Source organism: Dermacentor andersoni, chromosome 11 (genome assembly GCF_023375885.2).
Source record: "Dermacentor andersoni chromosome 11, qqDerAnde1_hic_scaffold, whole genome shotgun sequence".
NCBI lineage: Eukaryota > Metazoa > Arthropoda > Arachnida > Ixodida > Ixodidae > Dermacentor > Dermacentor andersoni.
In genome coordinates, this window is record NC_092824.1 from 42,585,896 (window position 1) to 42,603,117 (window position 17,222).

At 47.6% G+C, this 17,222-nt stretch overlaps 1 long non-coding RNA gene across 1 annotated transcript in view; it reads right to left on the reverse strand.

Moving 5' to 3' along the window:
* Positions 1-201: 201 nt before the first annotated feature.
* LOC140214037 (uncharacterized) overlaps positions 202-17,222 on the reverse strand; it is a 219,858-nt gene continuing 202,837 nt past the window's right edge. The window contains exon 3 of the long non-coding RNA XR_011890950.1: positions 202-356. This is a non-coding gene — a long non-coding RNA (uncharacterized lncRNA). The remainder of the gene's footprint in view (positions 357-17,222) is intronic.

Sequence of the window (17,222 nt, forward strand, 5' to 3'; positions counted from 1 at the left end):
AAGTGCCTTCAAACACGGATTTTGTTCGATTTCATCGCGAAATTATGCCCTTGTGAAAAAGAACTCCTCTTCAGTCTGCTGTAACTACGTGCTCTTCTTACCATCCGAATGGCTGCTAAAATTCTGCAGACTCTGCACGGTGACCTGACCCCTGGTCCCCTGAGTGCATGCGATGTCGGGGATAGAGGGGAAGTATTACTGGTCGCATCTTGCCAGCGACGTCGCCCAATACGTCAAGGGCTGCCAAGGTTGTCAGAGACGCAAGACACTACCAGCAAAGCCAGTGGTATTGCTGCAGCCAACCGAACCTCCTCGAGGACCGATCCAGCAGATCAGGATGGGCTCATCAGGGTCATCTGCGACGTCAGCATTAGGAAATAAGCGAATGTTTTGAGCGCACCAATACGTATATTATTCTTGAGGTGAACACAATTGAGTCACAATTGAATAGCTCGACGTCATCGCATGCCTGGTTTTTGTGGGTTGCAAATAGTCGCCAAACGAGCGCAGCCTTTCTCCCAAGCACCTAGACGACGAGGAGAAGGTTGTAGGCTACAGGCGGATCTAGCCTCGTAAAACATGCTGGTAGCTGCTGAACCCGAGTGACTGCTTCTATAAGCGTTGCTCACTCTTCTGAAGCGGAACACTATGCGGGTGAATAAGATGACTCGCACAGCGTGGCGAGCTAGGGAACAAGCCCGCTGCTGGTGATTGATTCCGAGAACTATGTGGACGATGCCGCCCAACCTCCGGCAAATCGCCCCGAAACAAATCGGTCAATCCTTAAGAACCATTGGCGAAGTCTACATGATTTAAAAACTCCAGGAGGAGTCGCGACAACACCTTCCTAAATGTACGTGACCTACGTGGAAACACCATTCGTTTACACCAACATTTCGAAGAGTCTAGACGATGAAGTGTGTCTAGCAAAAAGTTGCGTTCTCTAACAAAGCCGAGACACTTCAACATATAGCACTCGACGTCACCTAAGAACTTTCAAGTCACGCATAGCGGGCACGCGGCTAGTCCAATCTTGTATAGCCATGCCGGTGCAAAATCTGACTCCGTGCAGAGGCAATTTCAGCAGGGGTGCCCCTAATGGGAATGTCGTGGAAACCGATTCTGAGCAAGCGTAAAATCTGTGTTACTTTATCTTTTACCCAAAGGTGTGAAATTCCAGCAGACATACAAAACACGAATCACTAATTCACCGCCTCAGTGATGTTGTGGATAGTTCCAATTTAAATTTTATCTCCAATTCTATGTTTCATTCATAAAATATTTGTCCAGTATTGAACCCACTTCACTGGTAAATGTCACACCAGTATTAGAAAGCACTTTAACAAAAAAAGAGCGAGAATTTCAGCAACAATACATTTTAGGCACGTGCTTGCGTTCTGATCGTTTTGATGATATTACAGGGAGATATAAAACATGCTGCACATTTGAGAGAGTGAAACTAACACACTTACAGCAGACACAAACAGTATGGTCACTGTCTCCACCAGCACAAGTCACTCTGCCATCGCTGCAGTCTTTCTCCCAGTACTCGTCAAATGTTTTCACGCGACCATTATCTTTTAGCTCTGAAATATAATTACACTCTAGAGTTAGCAAAAACGGGAAAGTTTAAAGTGTTCCATAATAGTTCTACATTTTCGTTAATTTGGAAAAGAAGCCCTTAGCGCCATTTGTCGTTGGCGAGTTCAGAGAAGCCTCTTCACTTTATAGGAAACGTCTATAGAAATTTGACTGCAATGCTACTGCTTGTCACACATTCAAATTTATTGTTTCACTTAATCTAGGGCACACTCTGCCCAGATGTTGAGTCTCGTTTTCTTCCAGAAACTCTTCTGAGTTGGTGTGCAATTTGCGTTATGCCGTACCCCTGCTAAGTCAACAGTTGCACCGCATATATAGTTTATCATACATGCGCAATAGTCACATTATGAGTATGTATAGTAATTATCTACAGTAAAACTTACCCGAAATTTCGGGTTAGCCTTCTTTTTCATAGTCTATATCATCATGTGACTCTACTCTACAAGCCCATGCCTCAACCACAGTACACATGAACTCGAATGTGTCCCCTTTATAGGGTTGGTCTTCAGTCATGTCAGACTATATCTCATATTCAGCGCTTTTTGTTGCGCGAAATCTTTCACTATCACCATCTTCTCAAAGATGCTGTATCTATCAATGAAACGAACAATTTCAAGCAGTTTTAGCTAATCTTGTCTCATCAAACCTCCCTGTATATTGCATTGTTTTGCAACTGCATATTTTATACCCAAATGCTTTCAAACCGCTCTTGGAGTAGGTGAATCGCAAAAAGATTTAAAACATTTGTAATGTATCATTTGATCTGCTGCACTTTTGTTCATATATTTTTCGGTTTGCTTCATCACTCTCCTCAATACTGTTTTTGCTCCTGAGGCTATGATGAATGCCTAAATTACTCTGGTGACGTGGGCATTGCTATAAACATTTAGTACGCGACAAGTCTGTCGCCATGTCGCCGAAGTGCTAAGGAACATTTCTAGAAAAATAGAAAAACACACTGCCGGAAGAGGTTGTAATAAAGCCATGTACCTTTTAATTATTTGGCACTTGCCCAACCACTGCTGAACTGTAGCCTCTCTTGCAGCCGAATGAGTCCGGCCACCTTATACTCCAAAGCATTGTTTTCGGGGAGAGCAGCTTCCTTAAAGCGAGAATCAACATCAAAACGCCTCCATCGCCCGGTGTGTTTGTATAGACATTGTCTTCATGATAACCTAGCGTTCCATAATGAGGTATAGTTGTGAGAAAAACAAAAAGAACAAAAATATGGTAGTTTCGCGATAATCCCAAAAAGCGATATGAATATTGTAGTATGTACTTTGGTCCGTCTTGAGCGAACAGTTTTTAGTGCCGACAAGGCGAGGACAGCAGAAAACAATTACGGCAAGATAGCCATAGTGCGTCTGCTCATAGTATACTCTCCATTCAGTAATCTTGCACCGATACGTTCGTGACGTGTATATATATATATATATATATATACATGTATATATATATATATATATACATACATACATATGCAGTTATTTCAATTGAACAAGTTATAAACAAATGTCAATAAAAGTGGGTGAAACAGCAACTGGCTGCAGGCGCCATACGTAATGACGTCTTCGCATTACACGTGCGATGCTCTTACCAACGGGCGGCCGTTTTGCTTTCCACTTTCTCCTGTATTTATATTGTAGTGGGTAATATGCATGTGGCACTGTGCGGACTGCCACCGCTGCGGCGCGAGACACGAGCGCGGGTTGTTGATGCGAAGCGGTAGGACTCGTGATCTAGAGCTACCTGCGATCCCTCGAACGAGCTACAATAAACCCCATTTCATTTGGTGGAGGTGCGGGGTAACCTCGAAAACTGGAACTCCGAAGCCGGACGCTACCGACTGCTGCGACCATGCCTGACGAAACCACCCAGGAAGATGCACCACAGCCTCCGACGATCATCGTTTCCGGTGCATTGCGCCAGCGTGATCCTGCCATCTTTAGCGGCACCGATGATCATGACGTGGAGGATTGGTTGTCATCTTACGAAAGGGTGAGCCAGCATAACAAGTGGGACGACATCACGAAGTTGCACAATGTGCTGTTTTACTTAACCGGCGTCGCGAACCTCTGGTTCCGAAACCACGAACACGATTTCACAACGTGGAGCAGATTCAAGACAAGTTTCACAGAAGTGTTCGGGCGCCCCGCTGTGCGCAAGCTTCGCGCAGAACAACGCTTACGGGGGCGCGCGCAACATCACGGTGAAACGTTCACAAGTTACATCGAAGATGTCATTGACCTGTGTAAGCGCGTGAATCCGTCAATGGCGGAACAGGACAAGATAAAACACATTATGAAATGCATTGATGAGGACGCATTTCAAATGTTGCTAGCGAAGGATCCGCGTACCGTGGCCGAAGTTATCAACTTGTGCCAAAGTTTTGACGAGCTACGGAAACAACGCATCTTAGCTCGGCGCCCACCGCCTACGGAAGATTCGTTAGCAGCATTGGTTATTGGCGACAACCACACAACTTTGCTGACGCAAATAAAAGAATTTGTGCGCGAGGAGGTCGCGCGACAGCTCTCGATTTTGCCGACCACGGAGAAGCCTTCTCAATATTTGGCTCCAGCGATCCGACAGGTAATTCAAGAGCAAGTGACCGAAGCTCTTCCACCTCCGTGTCAGCCGGCTCCCGTGGCCGCGCCTCTGACGTATGCTGAAGCCGCTGCACGGGCGCCTCGTCTGCCGGGATTCTCACCTCCGCCTTCAGCGCCTCTCCAGCCGGTGTTCTCTCATCCGCCCTCGCCTCGCCAGCAGGTCGCTGCCTTTTTCAGCGCACAGCAGCAAGGTACAAATCCTTGGCGCACTCCTGACAACCGCCCAATATGCTATGCCTGCGGTACACCGGGACATGTAGCGCGCTTCTGCCGCCGGCGCTTGCCGGCCTTCGTGGGCACCGCGCGACCACCCAGCTCCGGCTTCCGACCTTTCCGTATGCCTTCACGACCACCACCGGAAGTCTACGCTGCTGATGACATACCAGCACCGCAGTCACAGCTCTACAATACTCGTCGCTCACCTTCCCCTCGTCGGCGCTCACTCTCACCCATGCGTCGTAGGCCCAGTGCCAGTACTACTGAGGCGGAAAACTGATTTCCGCAGTTCCTGAGGCACGAACTGCGTCATCGTCGGAACATCAAAGTCCTCGTTTTTCCCCCGCTAACGTTATTGAAGTGTCTGTTGATGGCATCAAATGTCTTGCGCTCGTCGATACAGGTGCTGCTGTATCTGTGATTAGCGAGAAACTTTGCCGTGAATTACGGAAAGTGACCATGATGCCTTCGATATTATTGCTTAGAACAGCCAGTGCACAACAAGTTCAGCCAGTCGCTATGTGCACTGCCAGGGTGTTGATTCGAGACATTTTGTATTTGATTGATTTCTTTGTGCTAACTTGTTGCTCCCACGATGTGATTCTCGGTTGGGATTTTCTGTCGCGCCATCACGCGGTCATTGACTGTGCACGTGCTGAGGTTCAGTTCTCCGTTCTGTGCGATTTGCCAGCTCACGACTTTCAAGTTCATGATGTTACCAGGATCTGTGTAGCTTCAGATACTGACCTTCCCCCTCACAGCGCGGTATTTGTCCCTCTTTCATGCGCATCGCTTGCCGAAGCGACGGTCATGTTTTCACCCGCTGCCGTCTTCATTCGCCGCCAGCCTATATTGTTGCCTTTCGCCCTCCTCACGGTTCACCATGGGGCTGCAGAAATACTGATTTCTAACCCAAATTCGTACACTTTGGCTTTGCACTGTGGCGAGACTATTGGTACCATCCAGACTGTGGACGCTGACGTTATTGTGCAGTTCCCTGTTCCCGACGACGTGGATACTGCCAACGTAACAGCACTGGCACCCCATGTGCCATCTAACCGAGTACCACCGGATGTTTTTTGTCGCTCTATTGCCGATGACCTCGAGCCGACACAACGTGAGCGGCTTATTACTCTTTTAAATGATTTTCACGCCTCTTTTGACTGCAACCAAGCATCATTAGGCCGCACGAGTACCGTCTCTCACCACATTGATACGGGACACCACGCACCATTACGCCAGCGTCCGTACCGCGTGTCATCCACCGAGCGTCGTGTCATCGCCGAGCAAGTTGAAGACATGCTTGAACGTGGTGTTATCAAGCCATCCTGCAGCCCTTGGTCATCTCCTGTAGTACTCATTAAGAAAAAAGATGGCTCGATTCGTTTCTGTGTGGACTATCGTCGCCTCAACAAGATTACACGAAAAGATGTCTATCCTCTACCGCGCATAGATGACGCCCTGGATTGTCTTCATGGTGCCGAATTCTTTTCTTCTTTGGACTTGCGATCGGGCTATTGGCAAGTGCCAGTGGATGAATCCGACCGCTCGAAGACAGCTTTTATTACGCCTGATGGCCTGTATGAGTTTACAGTAATGCCATTCGGCCTCTGCAATGCACCCGCGACATTCGAAAGGATGATGGACAATCTTCTACGAGGCCTCAAATGGAAGACGTGCTTGTGTTATTTAGACAACGTGGTAGTTTTCTCCCCTGATTTCACCACTCACCTCTCTCGTCTACGCGAAGTCCTTACTTGCCTTACCACCGCCGGCCTTCAACTTAACTTAAAAAAGTGCCGCTTCGGAGCCCGCCAGCTGACCATACTTGGCCATGTCGTGTCCAAAGACGGCGTCCTTCCCGACACTGACAAACTTCGTGCTGTCGCAGAATTTCCGCGGCCGACTACAGTGAAAGAGCTCCGCAGTTTCGTCGGTCTTTGCTCTTATTTTCGCCGCTTTGTGCGCAATTTTGCCTGCATCATCGCTCCCCTGACGAAGCTCCTGGCTGGCTCTGGTGACCTTCGTGACTGGACTCCGGCATGTGACCAAGCCTTCACCACTTTGCGTCGTCGGCTTACCTCACCGCCTGTTCTACGCCACTACGACCCGAGTGCACCCACTGAAGTTCATACCGACGCCAGCGGCGTTGGTCTTGGGGCCGTCCTTGCACAACGGAAGCCTGGCTTTCCAGAATATGTGGTTGCATATGCGAGTCGTGCTCTCACGAAGGCAGAATCCAATTATTCTGTCACGGAAAAAGAATGTTTAGCTATAGTTTGGGCCTTAAACAAATTTCGCCCTTACTTGTATGGCCGTCCGTTCGACGTTGCGACAGACCACCACGCGCTCTGCTGGCTTGCGTCACTGAAAGACCCGTCGGGGCGTCTTGGACGTTGGGCTCTTCGGATCCAAGAATTTGACATTCGCGTCATTTATCGATCCGGGCGCCAACATTCTGATGCAGATGCGCTCTCCCGTGCGCCCATGCGATCCGACGAAAGGCCACCTTCATCCATAGAGTGCCCGGTTGCTACGCTTGCTGTTACTGACATGCCGTCTGAACAGAGAAAAGATCCGTGGATTCTGTCTCTCATTGACATTCTTAGCAGTCCTTCAACGTCTACATGCCCTCAAGCCATTCGTCGCCAAGCCACCCACTTCGTGCTACGGGACGCCATCTTGTACCGCCGAAACTATCAGCCCGACGGTCGCAAATGGCTGCTAGTCCTCCCTCGCCATTTGCGTTCCGACGTATGCACGTATTTCCATGCAGACCCACAACAAGCTCATGCTGGCGTCCTGAAAACCTACGAGCGGCTCCGCCAGCGGTACTACTGGCGCGGCATGTATTCTTATGTCCGCAAATACATTCGGTCATGTGCAGCCTGTCAGCGACGCAAGACATCTTCTCATCCGACAGGCCCTCTGCAACCTTTACCGTGTCCTGCACGTCCTTTTGATCGGGTTGGCATCGACCTTTATGGGCCTCTTCCGTGCAGTGCTGCCGGAAATCGTTGGATAATTGTCGCAGTAGACCACCTGACAAGATATGCTGAAACTGCTGCACTTGCTTCGGCTGCTGCTCGCGACGTCGCCGCATTCATCTTACGGCATTTCGTCTTACGGCACGGCGCACCGCGAGAACTACTCAGTGACCGAGGCCGTGTCTTCTTGTCCGAAGTTATTAATGAGCTACTCGCCGCGTGCCGCACTATTCACCGCACCACTACGGCGTATCACCCACAAACTAACGGTCTAACGGAACGATTCAACCGCACCCTTGGGGACATGCTCACCATGTATGTTGCGTCGGATCATTCAAATTGGGACGATGTCCTCCCTTTTGTGACGTACGCATACAATACCGCCGTTCAGGCTACCACAGGCTTCTCACCCTTTTTCCTTCTTTATGGGCGTGAACCATCCACTACCCTCGACACCGTACTACCATATCACCCGGATGCCTCTGAATTCACCCCTCTTTCCGAAGTTGCTCGCCATGCTGAAGAGTGCCGCCAACTGGCTCGCTCGTTCACGTCGGATACCCAAGGAATCCACAAAGATCGCCACGACAACGATCAGCCCACACAGTCCTTCGCCGTGGACTCTCACGTCTGGCTTCGGCTGCCCTTCCAAGCTGCAGGCCTTAGCCCAAAGCTTGCTCCGAAATATCAAGGTCCGTACCGGGTCGTCGCATGTACTTCGCCTGTAAATTATGTGGTCGAACCGGTGACACCATCTTCGGACAAACGCCGCCGTGGCCGCGAGACTGTTCACGTCAGCCGCCTGAAGCCGTACCACGACCCCCTTATCGTATCATCGCCTTAGGTCGCCAGGATGGCTCCTCTTCGCCCCGGGGGTAGTTGTAGTGGGTAATATGCATGTGGCACTGTGCGGACTGCCACCGCTGCGGCGCGAGACACGAGCGCGGGTTGTTGATGCGAAGCGCTAGGACTCGTGATCTAGAGCTACCTGCGATCCCTCGAACGAGCTACAATAAACCCCATTTCAATATGTATTTGCTAGAACTAAACCTTGGAGTCATGGTCACCGCCTCGGCGGAATAAGTGGGAAATCATTTCTGCTGCAGACTTCACGTCTATGCGAACTTTCTGGGGGGAACTTTTTTTGGGGACTACACACTTAATGGAATTAGAACCTCCAAACTGGACCCCCTACGTTTTCTCGGTCTCGTCATACACAAGGATTGATCAGTGGCTACGACACTCCTCAAGCTGAAAACAGCTTCAGGAGTGAAAACGTCTTACGCCATCACCATCACGCCGCCCCTTGTCGCGACATGGAAGCAGAGGAACAGCAGGCCGGCAGAACACCAGGCCACTGCTGTAGCTGGCCTGTAACGCCTAAGCAGGCCGCTGGTACGCAAGAGAGCCCAGCCACGAACAGGGTCTCCGGCCAGGTCAGCACGGTAGCAGGACATCCGGTCACCGGTCATCGAGCCCTGAACCGTCATTCGGCCAGCTGCCGTTCGACGCTTCCGCTCGCTCTCACGCTCTGTGCGCCACTTGTTGGTGGCATGTAGTCTTCTTCCGCAATCACCATCACCAATTATCTTCTTGTTGTTGCCACAACACATTCATCATTCTAAGCTGGCTTGTGACCGCCACACGCCGCTATTCATATCATGACAAGTGCCTCCTACTTAACATAGTTGCCCGCAACTATTCTAAATAACATAGGAGGCGGGTGGGCATGAGTGCAGGCACGTGCAGACAGTTCAAGGAAAGTTCATCACTAATCACGTTGAGACTTCGGAACACAAGCCAAAGTTCTAACAAGTGCTGCCCCAAAGAGGTGACACAGTTCAGATACTGCTTAGAGAATGGATACTATCTCCCAAATTATTGTCGTCAGTAACTTCTGACTTCTTGTTTTGGTCGGTGAGAACGGTGGTTGTAGACACTTGGTTGTTTGGCATTTCCCATCCTCGTACTTCTTCAACATGTTATCATGAAAGACCTTTATCTTTTCAGCTATGCCAATGGCATAGTCGACATTATTCCTCACTTCAATGACCGCAAATGAGCCTTTCCACTGTATGAGTAGCTTGTTCGAGTCAGTCTGTAATAGGATCAGGACCTTGTCCCCGTGTTGTAGTCTTCTTTGTCTGCTCTTGGGATAATAATAAAACTTCTGTTTTTATGAAACTTACTAAGCTCTTCTTGGGCAAGGTGACATGTCTCCTCGAGTCGGTTCCTGAGGTCCACAAGATAGGTGTAGGTTGTGTGCACCTCATCGTCAATGTCACATTTTGTCCACAGGTGTTTCAAAACTCTTACAGGTCCGCGCACGTGCCTGCCGTAGAATAATTCAAACGGTGAGAAGCCCATAGTGGATTGCGGCACTTCTCGATACGTGAAACGAATGGGAGGTAGGTCTCAATCGCAAGACCGTGGCTTGAGCATGGCCTTCAGAGTGCCGTTGAAATTTCAACCATACCACTGGCCATGGCGTGGTACGAAGTGGTCCGGAAAAACTTGACTGAAAGCTGTCGACCAAGTTCCTGCATGAGCAAATGAAACGTTCACCTTGATCGGTGACTACCTTTCATGGCAAGCCCACTCTGGAAAAACAATTCAAGTAGCACTTCGGCTACACTGACAGAATCGATATTAGCGAGCGCTATCGCATCACGATAACCTGTCGCAAAGTCAATAAGGGTCAGGACGTAGCGATTTCCTTTTGCGGACCTTAGGGTTGATGGTCCGATGAGATCAACTACGACTCTTCGGAACGGTGTCCGCATAAGAGGCATGTTGCCCAAAGGGGCGACACCAACTTTTCCTTTTGGCGTTGTCCTGCGGCACATATCGCAAGACCAGACAAAACGCTTGATGTCTTCATGCATCCCATGCCAGTATAAATCTCCGAGGATACGGTCGGTAGTACGTCGAACGCCCTGGTGACCAGCCGTCATGCTTTCGTGAGCAACTTTCAGAATATGGAGTCGATACCTTGTTGGGATGACTACTTGTTTAAAAGTTCATCCCGTAGGTAGACTGTAGTGACGGTACAAAAGACCTGCATCTTCAGGAAAATAATATTCCGTGTCTTTCTTGGAACAAAGTCGCGCGCCAATATTACTGAAGCTGCTCTTAAGACTTGTGTCCTTTATCTGTTCCTCGGCTGGTTACGCTGGAGTAACTTCTCACGAAAGAGTGAACAGCTCTTTTATCACAGAGTCAGTTCTCTTCTGCGCCCATTCGACGGCACAAATTGGTACACCCGGATAGCCATTTCTCCGCCTGGCCCATCTTCGCCTCGCACAGCCGAAGAAGTGGCTATCCGCTAGCCATAGCAATGATCGCAGCTTCCAGAAAAGTCGCTTATCCACGATCAATCTCCAAATTATGGAAAAGATTTCAAGCCAGGAGCAACTCCCCGAGATATATGTCGTATGAACCCTCTGTCATGAACTCTGAGTGGGAAACGAAGCGGCTTGCGCCGTATCCGGAAACCACACAAGCCGGCTCTTCCTGCCAGAACACACTCGAAAGGCTACGTGGCCCGAGGACGTACAATCAATTAATCAATCAATCATTTCATTTTCTTAAAAACGGAGGAGTACAGGACTACAGGTCAAGCTTGGACAGCTTGACGAGGTCCCGACCCCTTGTAAGTTGGCTTAACAGCCAACAGCATATGCCGAACATATTCGAAGATCTTAAAGCATTACCAGCTAGCAGGAAGAACGAAGCCACTATTCCACCCCAAACTCGGTAAAGTGGACGGTTGCCTTGCGATGCCTCCTGACCAACACCTATGTCACAGCATTATAAACACATGTTGCACTACACCGGCTCCCTATGGTGTTGGCACTTCTCCGGAGTGCCGGGCACTCTCCGCCACATGGGGGTGGAGTGTCCTTCCCACGCATTAGTCAGCAGCCAATTAGACACCGCTATAAACGAGGAATAAGCAGAAAGGGTTTCTGAGAAGTCGCGGAAGGCTTCGCTCGCAGGCTCGGATGTGGGAGATGAGCGCGACATGGGTAAACGGGCACGGGAAGCCGCGATCACCAACGGCTTTCTGGGATAAGGGGGGCTGCCCGCCCTCGCAACGAAAGAACTCTTTCAGACTGATCCTTGAAGCAACTGTCTATTCTTTTAGTGAGTCTGAGGGAGCCCTGCTGCGGAAATGTTTGGGACACTGAGTCTGAGTGAGCTCGCCTGAGTGCGAGTGAGTGCTAAGCAAATAATAGATTTTGTGAGTCTCAGTGAGTTCTGTTTATTTTTGTCTTTATGGACAACTTCGTGAGTGAAAGTGTCGCCGAAAGTGATTACTCGCAAACTGTTCTTGAGCTGACGACGTGCAATTATTTCGCGAACCTCGAAGCATTTCCGGCGCAGAGGCATATTCGGGTGCTGCAGAATATATTTTCAGATTTCTTCGCTACCAAGGAACCTCTCGCAATGCATCATTGCCGTTGCGCCACGTTGTTGAACGCGTGACGATTTAATCCTCGGACATCAATAGTTTCGAACTTTGATGCTTTCAAGGACTTATACTAAGCGTGGCAGGTTTACCGCACCAGAATACAAAGCTTCGAGTACAAGTGTCTAACGTCTAATAATAGGTGTAATTCTACATTTTAGTTCAAGAAGCGTTGGAAAGAATCTAGCAGCGCATGGCTAATTTGGTACGGTGCCCCTACGTCGCCCAATGCACCTGGAAGTGTGAGTTTTCTCTGGCGTGTTTTTCAGAACCAACGCTTCGCTATAAAGGTCGAAGTCGATGAGAGAAATAGTTTGTTAACAGATACGTTATTATTCTATTTCAAGTGCCTGGAACACTAATAGTTCAAATATAATCCCTTACAGCGCTCCCGCCTGCCTGAAACATTGAAAATGTATTCCTCCGTATTCCTCCGGAGAAAGACCCGATTCATTAAAATATCGAAATTAATATGCCCGATGGTTGCTTGCGAAGCGAACTGCATCCGCTTCACAACTCTGCGTGTTCTGTTCATCAAATTTCATTCGTCTTTGCAGCGCAAGACGTACACGGTACCTGAAATAGTGGTAAACGAAGAGAAAGACAGCCGCATGGGGTTCTTTTGCACTTCGAGAAACTTGGTCAACCATCCAGTTCAACAGCGTGCCACGATATCTACGACAGGTGCCTCCACACCACGCACAATTTTCTCGGGGTGCTCCTCTTCGAACTTTGCGTTGCGTGCTGCAATGCAGCAGCCTCTAACGACGGCTGCTACTCTGCGGCACGCACTAAGCGGGTGACAAGTGTTTAGCAGCGGGCTGCCCACCGGCTGGCCAGCTTCACTTGCGAAACCCGCCCAGAAGGAAGCACAAGGCTTGAACTATCATCACACTTCAGATTGCTTGAGTGGCGTTTTGCGTGTGAAGCATTTCTTTAGCGTAGTCGCAGTCAAGGTTCAACGCGAGACCATCATAGGCCATGGGTTTGCCGCCTAAGAGCGCACATCCCCGCGCGTCGGGACGCCAGTCTCTATTACCCCGGCCCTTCTTTCCTACACGCACATGCACGCACTGTCGAATGTGGCCGCTCGCACACCACTACTTTCTTTGCGCCTTCTCTCCTTGCTCCAGCTGACGGTACAAGTGTGCCCGCCGGCAATGGACGTGGTTGGGTTGTTTTATCGTCTTTATGTTGCGCATAGGCCTCTGCGTTCAGATACATCAATGAGGCCTCTAAACTATCAATCGGAAAAGGAGCGTAAGGCCTCAGTCACACAGCCGTCAAACATTCTGGCGCGTCACCGTCACGGCACCCGTTTTAGTAAGCAAAGACGGTTGCCGAGCCGTTTTCTCCTCAAAAACGGATTACTGGCGACGTAGACCGGTGCTCTAAGTTTCCGTCACCATACCCGTGACGGAGCCCCATCTCTACAATATGTACAAATCAGAACTTAAGAAGCCGTCGTTAAATACAGTCATTATACAAAACTGAAGCTAGGAATAGCAGCGGTTGCTGCTTTTCTTGCATCCGCGTTCTACGCGTGGCACACAGAATACTGAGTTGGGCAATGCGGTGCTGCTTAAGTGTGCCCCAAGCGAAACGTCAGTATTGATATGATATTTTTTAATGTACTATTAGGTGACTTATTTTTCTTTTGTACAAACATTACAGCAACGCAACATTCTTTACCAGATTCAATGGGTCATATAGATTATATATAAATCTGTGGGTTCAGGTGACCATAGGACTGGTCAGTAAACAACGCACCATCACCGTCTACAGCAGCATATTACCGTGCTGTTGTTGTCGTCACCACCACCGTCGCACATTCGTATACTGCTCAATCGCACCTCCCGTATGTCTTCTCTTTTGCACGTGCAGCTGACGCGTGGAACGTTTGACGGCTGTTTAAATGAGCCCTAAGACGACAAGGGCCCTGCATAGAGTGCAAAGGTACGCAATACGTAGCGAAATGGCGATGTAAGAGGTTGAGCGACACGTCAACGAGAAAGGTGCAGCCGTGGAGCGCGAGCAACAAGAGAAGTGTTGCGTCGCCGGAAAACAATGGAAGCCCAAGCGAACGGCCGCTGCACGGCCGCTCATTGGCCACGGCTGAAACTAAGTGGCGCTAATTGAACTACCGCCATTCTCGCGATTTCGGCGAATATATTGAAGAGCAGCTTATCGAAGAAAAATTTACTTCGGCTTTTAGCGTCTGCGACGACCTCAGGTTCAGATCGGGGTGTTGTCAGGGTGTCACGTCACGCGCATGTGCCAGTCCTCGAGTGAACGCTTCCCCGGGAGGGCGTACGGTTGTTCTCGCTTTGCACCCTGTGCACCGGGGAAGTGCTTCGCTTTCAGTGAGATAATTGGCAAAGATCGTATTTCCAGGATTCTTTATTTTCCCCCTTTCAACTTTAAGATGCTTGCGAAATAAGCCCGTCGAAGCATTTGCTCGCCTCGTCAAGGCACAGGTGTCCTTTTTGACCTCTGTATCTTAGTTAACAACGTAGGAGCTTCCGTTCCACCGCTAAGGCCTATCCAGTGTCAGTCTGTAGGGCCGGGTTAACAAATACCTCAGCGAACTCACAACGCAAGCATGAAAGTGTTTCATGTGTACGTAGCCGCTTTTATTTTGTTCGAATAATTTGACTTATTTATTCATTTGATTAAATATTTATTTTTATTTTTTCCATACGGAACATTATGATAATAGTTCCCTTCTGCGTAGTCTACCTCTTACCAGGTCCCTTTCCGCCCACCCACCTCGGCCCAACCTTACTTCCGACCACCCTATGGTTTTCTGCAAATGTAGCCAGACAGGTACCGCTGGCAGTAGTTTTTTCCCTTAGTTTCCCTTCCTAATTTCTTTAATATAAATAGCCACTTACTATTACCAACGATTTTCCAATGCAAACTTGCAATGGGTATCTCGTATTTTCATCCTCGTGCTAGTGTGTACAGGGCAAACACGTAGCGCCTGCCGCGACGCAGGGCCCCTCGCCCTATGGGGAGATGGGGGTCTAAATGTCTTCACAATGTTGTTACTCACCGTTTACCTACCCGATTCATGTTCGTCGCGTCTGCGGCATTGTACACGGCAAAGGTTGTAGCGTTTAGGTGCTGCGTTCCTATCTGTCTCGAGCAGATACTTCGACACCTCGTACTTTGGATAATGGGGGCCTGCACGCTAAGGTTTCTCTACTGACGAGTCTCTGTTCTTTTCTTAAGAGAAGTAGTCGTCATTCAATTGCACTTACATATCGGCTTGTTCACCTTTCAAGTACCTTATAATTTATAGTAGCAAGAATTCTGCAGTCAATGTGAGTTTTATTGTATAGGTGCATTTTTCGTGCATGATATTGATATTTAGCGAACGGCAATATTTCAGCGACAAATGCTTCGAAAGGCGTACTCTTAACAGGCACGCAAAGCAACTTGACTGACACAACTTGGTCACAAGCTGCGGCTGATCGCAGTATCAAGGGTTCGATTTCTAACCGCGGCAGTCGCACTTAGATGTAAGGAAATGCAAGAACTTTCATGCTCTTTCTTTTCAGCCAAAATGAATCCGGATGCCTCCACTTCGACAGTTGGCAGAATTCACTGTAGAATTTTAGGACGTTAAATACCACAAATACAAATTAGCCAATAAGCACGCTGCTTACGTTTCAAGAATTTAATTTTTTTTTTATTTACAGAGTACCTACATCGCCATAGAGGCATTACGTAGGGGGAACAAAATACAACCAGTAATACAGAAGAGCTTTTGGACAGATATACTCACAAACAGAAGCACTACAATAGCTTATAGAGAAAGGCAATTAGGTCATGTGAAACAAACAGCTTTCAAGATATATAGCACATACATTTGTTTTACAAGAGCGCCGTCACATCATAGAATAGAACAGTTCGTTATTTGACACAATTACTATATCATTTGATAAACTGTTCCATTGTCTATTTGATTTGGGAAAAGAAGAGTAGTAAAACGTGTTTCTTCTGCAGTTATAGGCTGATATCTTTTTGTTGTTATCACAGCTAGTCGATATGTCATCTGGTTCCAGGAGATAGTTATAGCAAATAATACCTGTCTGATTATTATATATTCGGTGCAATAGTTTAAGCCTTAACTTCTGCCTACGCATATATAGTAGATCCCATCCTAAAGTGGCCTTCATTTAGAAAACGCTAGAGTACGGGCTGTAATTATTGCTTGCAAACTTTACTGCTTGGTTCTGTAGTTTTCCAGTCTATTAATGAGGTAATCTTGATAGGGATACCATATTACACAAGCATAATAAAGTATTGTTCTGACATGTAAGAAGTATAAAGTTTCTTTAACTTCGCGTGTTGCCTGTTTAAAATTTCTGCGAATAAAATGTAACATCCTACTAGCTTTTGCTGTGACAGTGTCAATCTGCTTATGCCAAGTGAGTGATTTGGTAAAATATACTCCTAAATACTTGTATACCGACTGTATGTCGATAAGCGTGCCATTGATGTTATATTGGTGCTGAATTTTGGATAATTTTCTGGAAAAACTTAAGCTACTGCACTTAATAAAATACAGCAGCTACAGAAGTTAATACAGTAGTTAATAGAGTAGTTAATACAGTGATACAGTAGTTAATAAACACAGTAAATACACTTATGAAATACAGAATAATGAAACAGGAAGAAGGTATGCAACATACGTACCTTTTCGTTTAACTGGAAAAAGAAATTAGAATGCTAAGTAAATATGAAGCATTGCTAGTGGTGCCGGAGATCAGTAAATGTCTCATAGGCACTAATCAAGAAATTAATGACTAGTTGCTTATTACTAGGAATTAGGTCTCTTACGCTAATTTAAAACTACTCTAATTGTAAATAATAAAATGATAAAGGACAACAGTATATTGGCGGGAGAATAGAGCTTCGCGGTGCAATAAATGAGACCTGCCACCTTTGTATATATTACAAACTTGATTTTATATTTATGTACAGTAGACCACTCGACGACATTATGTTCGTCTTGTGAAGTGCTCAATACTGGCCACTATTGAATAGCTCACCGGACGAGGAAAATAAAGCGCCGTACTGTACTCATCACTTGCCATGGTTGTCAGTACTACTCAGTGCAACAAAACTTTAATGATCGCTCTAGCACAATATTTCGCAATATTCAACCGTGTGTTTTCTATACTATATTTCTTCCTCTCTATATGGATGAATTTCACAACACAACAATTACAATATTTGATTTATTCATCTCTTCTGCCCTTTCTTTCGCAGATTTTGCATTTTTCTTAGCGTCCGCATTTTCGTTAAATACGTAGACACGTAAAACAA